Source organism: Alligator mississippiensis, chromosome 2 (genome assembly GCF_030867095.1).
Source record: "Alligator mississippiensis isolate rAllMis1 chromosome 2, rAllMis1, whole genome shotgun sequence".
In the NCBI taxonomy this organism is placed as follows: domain Eukaryota; kingdom Metazoa; phylum Chordata; order Crocodylia; family Alligatoridae; genus Alligator; species Alligator mississippiensis.
Window position 1 is genome coordinate 215,165,743 of NC_081825.1, and position 6,478 is coordinate 215,172,220.

Here is a 6,478-nt window from a genome sequence, read left to right on the forward strand (position 1 = left end):
ATGCCAGCCACGTGTATGCGTGCCCTGCCTCCAATAGCCCTGTCCCCAGCCCCAAGCAGCATCTTGCTAGGGCAAGCCAGGAAGTGCCAGGAAAAACTTTGAAGCTGAGCTGACCAAAATCCCAGACATTTGATCATATTAAAAAAACCACCCAGACTGAGATTGGCGGCTCTAAAAAGAGGACATGTCCTGGAAAACCTGGATGTATAATAATCCTATATACCATCACATAGGGCTATAAGACTAAGGCTTAAGTTAGCCCATGTTCTATAAGAAGCTAGCTAGCTAGCCAGCTACATGGAGTGATGCATGTAAGGCAGTAGAGAATTGTGCCCAATATCTCTACTTTATTAAATCTCTATATAACCAAACAAGTAAAAATATGCTTTTGGAAACAGTACAACTATTCATCTCCCTAACCTCTTTCAACACTGTACTCAAAAGGAAACAGCCCGTTCTCTTCCAACCAATATTCCGTATGTGGAACCACGTTAAAAACATTCTGATCTCTAGCCAGAAAATGAAAAATTCCCAACTGCCACACCTACCCAGGGAGAGACTAGAGACCCATGACAACTAGTTTATATTTGCACTTCGATTAGTGCATACTTCACATGATATGGTGTATCCTTGAAAAAAATGGCAACAAGTTACAACACAGAAATTCTGCTAGATTAGAAGGCCAGAATGAGTAAGTTACAGAATCACTTGAGGTAGGATATTAGATCTCATCATAGAAAAACGTACATGAAGGCAATATATTTCAGATGAAACATGTAATGTTAAAAACACTCCAAGCTTCTAATTTGAGAAATTATTACATATAAAATGGGCTTGGGCATGCTAAATGTAAGAACTGTGATATAGCTATGTGAGAGTAATTAATGAAATATGCTAAAAATACATTTATCAGTATCCCATGTGCTAAATTGCATCATCCCACAGAGAAAAGTGAATTAAAAAAATAGTATACAACTTATAAATGCATGCACCTCTTACAATTACCATCTTTTCAGATTATTTAATCCTAACCAGAGGCTTTTTTAAAACATCACTAGTATGTTTGTTCTATTTTGAAATTTATCTCAAATATTTCAAGAAAAGTTTTATGTATAAGATCAAGCTTTTCAAAAGAGGCAAGTGATTTGGGGAATTCAGCTTAAGACACCCTAAAGTGGTATGTTAGGATAGGCTCTATATTTCACAAAGTAATGACCCTGTAAAATCAGATCATTTTTAAATGTCCTGAGTCCAAAAACGGAAGCACTCCAAATCTATTCACTTTTTTAAACCCTAGCAGCCCAAAGTTCCTAAGTAAAGAGGACTTGCTTCCTAGTAATAAAGCACCCTCTCTTGAGAAAAGATCAAACTGTGCTCTAAGTTACAACATATTGCTTCAATAAATTATACCCTGCAACTGAAAACAGAATCTGGCCCATTATTGTTACCTTCAATTCATTTTTCTTCTTATTCACAAGAGTCTCCTATTACATTATTGCCAACGGGCATTTAATCATTACTGCATCCTACATGTGAATTACAAATGCAAGCGCCATGGAAATTAAACTCCTTGACCTGTTCACATTTTTTCTCTTTGATGTTAGTCTGAATAGGCATTTTTGACTTGGAACATAGTTTGAGTTTTATTCTCGCAAACTGACAGGCCAGCCCTAATATTTGTAAGGAAGCTACTTAGAATTCTTTGTTGATTCTCCTGAATTACACTGAAGTAAGAGCATCCGTAGATAATGTTACATAAACCATGGTATCCCTCCATCAGATTTCACTGTGCTCAAATGAAACAGAAAAATAGTAAAAACAGTCACTCTTAACAAGTGCCACAATCCATCACTAAGCAGAGCCATCGGAGGCAGTTGTGAGGCTTCCATTTAAATAAAGTGGGTGCATTTACAAGAGATGTCTGCTTCAGAATAAACTAATTAGCAGTGAAGTAATAAACTCCTCAGCAAGGTAAAAACAAGTACTACCCTGCTGTGGACTTTTTAACTCTGCAGCAGCACACCTGTAGACACTGTCCCAGCTGGCTGGGTTACATGTGTAGACACTGCCCTGGCTACTTATCAGCTGTCCCCCATACTGGAGCACTCTTCCTGCCTCAGCCAGCCCCTCCTCAGCACATTGAGCCAGATTGGAGCAGCCCTGTGCTGGCCGGCTGACCTCCTGGGTCCCCTGCCAACTGAGGCTGCTTCAACTGGCTCAACATGAAGTGGTCTCAGGTGCACAAGTAAACACAGCACCTGGGAGCAATAAACTCCAGCATGATAAGTGCTGGAATTTATTGTGTTGCATTAATATGCATGTGTAGATGTGCCCAGAGTGGATGGAAATAAAAATATTTTTTCATTTAGCATTTCCTTCCATTTTTCAATCAACTCTGTATATGCATAAAATAGGCCAAACTCACTACTACCATAAATATGTGCAACATGTTATAGTAGTTGTCTCCCATCCAAAGATTCTCTGGAATAGAGGGAATGTAGATTCAGGGAGTTTATGCCTTATTTGTGCCCCCAGAGCAGCACAAAGCAAACAGGCCTTCTATGGCTTTGAGAGCCTCAATCCCATTGGCAAAAGATTAGATAATTTGCAGGGATGCCCAGCCAATGATAACTTTACAGTTGAGGTTGTACAATGATTTGCTAGAACTCAGCAGAGAGCTACTATTTTGGAATCTATGGTTTCACATCACACCAGTGTTGGCTTGTTTTAAATAACAACAGTAAATTACATTCCAAAATGGGTGATACAGGGGTCACAAGCATCCAAGCCTCACTAGTGATTCTGAAGACTCTTCCTATGTTTGGATAACTTGCCAGCTGTCTAAAATGGACTGTACTGCAGTGTTTTCAGCCAGACTTCCCAATGATGGGAATCTAGGCCACATATTATGCTGCTAATCTATTTCTTTCTGTTATGCTACTGCCAGGATTTCAGGTAAATGGCTGTTCCAGAAGAATAAAATAAGCATTTATCCAGATGATACACCCACAGTATTTAGGGAAAGATTTTGTTTCAACCAAGAATTTGTCTGGGTGAAGTTACTGTTTTGTCCTGTTCAATCACTTGGAGGTTTATCCACTTTCTGAAAAAGAGGCAGAAAATTCCATTATGCTTAAAAATCAGGAAAACAACAAGGATGTTGACTTGGTCTCACACAGAGAGCTCAATATTGTTTCAAGGAACTACATAATGTTTTGCAATTATATATACTAGAAAAGAACTTACTGTAAAGAACAACTGCTACTCACTCCCTCATTAAGGTTGCAAGAATGACAGAAATTTCTATCTCTAGATTGCATCTGTTGAGATCAAAGTAAAGAAGCAAGGTTTGTCTGGTAACATATTTTATTGGACCAACTATACAGTTGGGAAAGCTGTGCAGTAAGCTTTCAGGTGCAAAATTCTCTTCTTCAGGCGAAATTTCTCCCCACACTGAAGCCAGTGGGAGTTTTCTCATTGACTCTGATTGGCCAGGATTTCTTCTTTTCTGTCCAAATATCAAAAAACAAGCTGTGCAAAAAAGCATATTTAAAAATATATTTTATTTCTTCTTCTATGAATTTACCAGATTACCACAGAGAATGCTGGTCTCCTGGCTGATGCTGCCAAAGAGAGAACCACATCCACTGTGCAATTCTTGGGTTATGATTTGTCTTCTGTATGTAAAACCAGCATTCTTTAAGGGTTATGCAGGGAGACATTAATTGATTGTTTCATTTTGGTTTCCTAATGTTTGAACGTGGGAGTTTTCTGGATTCTTAATTCTGGGAATCTACAGAGCAGAAGCGCCTTTTTGAGTTTCAGCAACTTTGCCTCAGCTTTAATGAAGAATTCCTGTCTGGTTTTGCATTGTGCTTCTTGCTCCCTAAAAAAAGTGTCTGTAAGTAACGTAACTGAATGGCCAATATTTTATTATGACAACAATAGGCATATTTGTTACCTTTTTGTATTATTCTTTTCGTTTTGCTAATTACAAGTCAAAATTAAATCTCTGATACCCTCCAACAAGAGAACAATGTCCGTGTATAATAGATCTGTCCTGGGAACAAATTTAATTTTGTATCTGTCAATAATGGAAGCCTTTTGAGGATGCTACAACATACATTTTGGACTTCTGGTAGATCTGCCGGCCATATAGGTTGCCAAACTTGTAATTCTTTGAGTTAAACTGACATTAAAAATGATAGTCTATGACAAAATTAACTGATATTAGGACCAGACTTTGGCCACTATCCACTGAAAGTCTGGACACTGTATATTTATTTAGATATATGCTTTACTCTTAATCTTGGGATGCAGATTACTTTTGGGTTTAGTGGTAGCCCATGGTTTCACTTTCAATGAGTGCTTTGGAGTTATCTGTAGACGTGTTTTTTTTCTAAATACTGAGTGTACTTGACAATGCTTAGAACTGAAGAAAGATTTACATGTACTCTTAAACCAGCTGAAAGCAGTTAAAGGGAGCTGTGGGCTTTCAAGACTTTTGCATATTTAAAAGTATTAAATTATTTCTGATAAAATGTCATTCTTTACTATTGGAAATGTTTTTCACAAAGGTGAGGTGCTTAGGATACACAAACGAAATCATGACCTCCCAGATCCTATGCACAGCTTTTTTCTCAAGAAAAATCAATGCAAGGTAAATATGATAAGACCCAGAATTTGTACCTGAAAAGCCTATCAGAGTAAAAGGAGTTTCTGCAACACGCAAAAGGAAGGGTGGCCTCGGGAAGCCAGGGATGCTGGTGACATCCGCTCAATTCCTGGCTCTGCCATAGAATTCCTGTGTGAATTTGAGCAAGTACCTTCAATTTTGGTGTGCCTTTGTTATCCACCTGTAAAATGGAGGCAACAGAATGTTTCCTTTGTCTCTGTCCTTGTTTTTTTTGTGCACAGTAGGCTCTTTGGAGCAAGGACTGCCTCTTAGTATGTTGTATGTACAGTGTTAAGCACAACTGATCCCCAAATAGCAGTCAAACCTCTAGGTATCAGTGTATTACAAATAATACATAGATATGAAATGAATCATCATAATCTCAATAAGCATACTGGGCCAGATCCTTAGCTGGTTTCAATCAGATTTATTTCAGGTAATGACTGACTTGTTGCTTCTATAGTCTTGTTGATACATATATGACTCCATACTGTGAAATGAGTGGGGATTTCCTACCACTTAGAAGTTCACTGACTATATTTCTTTGGAACACATATATTTGAGATGTATCGTGTCCAAATGTTTAAATCTAACGCATTTACAGAATCTCAGGATCACAGAGCCCTTCCAAGGCATAATCACCATGCCAAACAAATATTTGTCCAGCCTGCATTTATGAATTGAACTCCCCATGATAAAGATTCCAGAACCTCTCTCTCTCAAACGTAAGTGTTCATTAGAGTCTACACCTCCTCCTTCCTAGATAAGGCCCTAACCACTGGGTTAGGCAGTCAAATCAAAGTACCTTTTCTCACTGAAAGGAGCTTTGAAGAACGAGTGAACATGTGGAGAGGCGTAACACAGCCAAAACAATGCAGGAAGAATATTCTTGTTATAAGATAAGAAGCATGTTGCACAAATGCTGAATCAGTCTTCTGAATCACCCTTCCCTCACTTCTTTCACTGTCACAGAAAACACAAGTGAGTCTTCCTAGAAAGAGAACATGATATCTATTTTCTGCAGATTCTCCTATAGAGCCTGAACCAGCTCACACTGAAATCAAAGGAATGTTTCCCTTGATATCAAGGAACATTAGATCAACATTTTGGGGCCCAGTTCTCAGATCTGCTGCGCAACTTTTCTCAGTCTACCCTTCTGTCTTTTCATTGGCTATGCTCAGCATTTCACAGTTCTGAATCCTGACAGTTTATGGACTCTTTTCAGTTTAGTTCATAAGGGTCATCAAAGTGTGGAAGTAGCAGACAAAATTAAAAACTAACACTGGTTTCCACAATGCTGTCTGCTATGCTGCAAGAATATAAATGTCTGTTTTAGAGGGTAGATGACACTAATGTTTAACTGAAAGTAACTTACATTGCCAATCAGCATCCCAGTTTGGTGTTGCACCAACTTAACATTTCTTTTAAGAATCTGATGTGTTTTTCCTCTCCAACAGTATTCAGCAACCTAAGTTACAAAGAGACAGCAGAAGTCTTTAATGCAGATATTCAGAGTAAATGAAACCTTTTTCAGTGTGGTTGCCTTTGTAATAACAGTCTTCTTATTTGTTGGATACTTATGTAACATAAGATGAAAAGGCATTTTATAGCCTTCTGGCAAGAGGACTGAAAATTAACAGCATACCTGTGGCTGCCCTAAGCCAGGGAGGGAGTCATTTTCAGGCCATGGGAAAACTGCAGTTTTGCATCCTTCACTCCTACTTACTTTCTGGTTTTCACTATTTCCATAGATCTATTTTTCATGAAGGCATCATCATAAAACAAGAAAAAATAGTTAATGTT

The 6,478-nt window shown here is 38.3% G+C and overlaps 1 long non-coding RNA gene across 1 annotated transcript; it reads right to left on the reverse strand.

Annotated features, from left to right (window-relative positions):
* Positions 1 to 4,620: 4,620 nt before the first annotated feature.
* Positions 4,621 to 6,137, reverse strand: LOC109280537 (uncharacterized). Its single transcript, XR_002086902.2, has 3 exons — positions 6,051 to 6,137; positions 5,481 to 5,638; positions 4,621 to 4,856 (listed from the first exon to the last, which is right to left on the reverse strand). It is a non-coding gene; the product is annotated as an uncharacterized LOC109280537 (long non-coding RNA).
* Between the last annotated feature and the right edge of the window lie 341 nt (positions 6,138 to 6,478).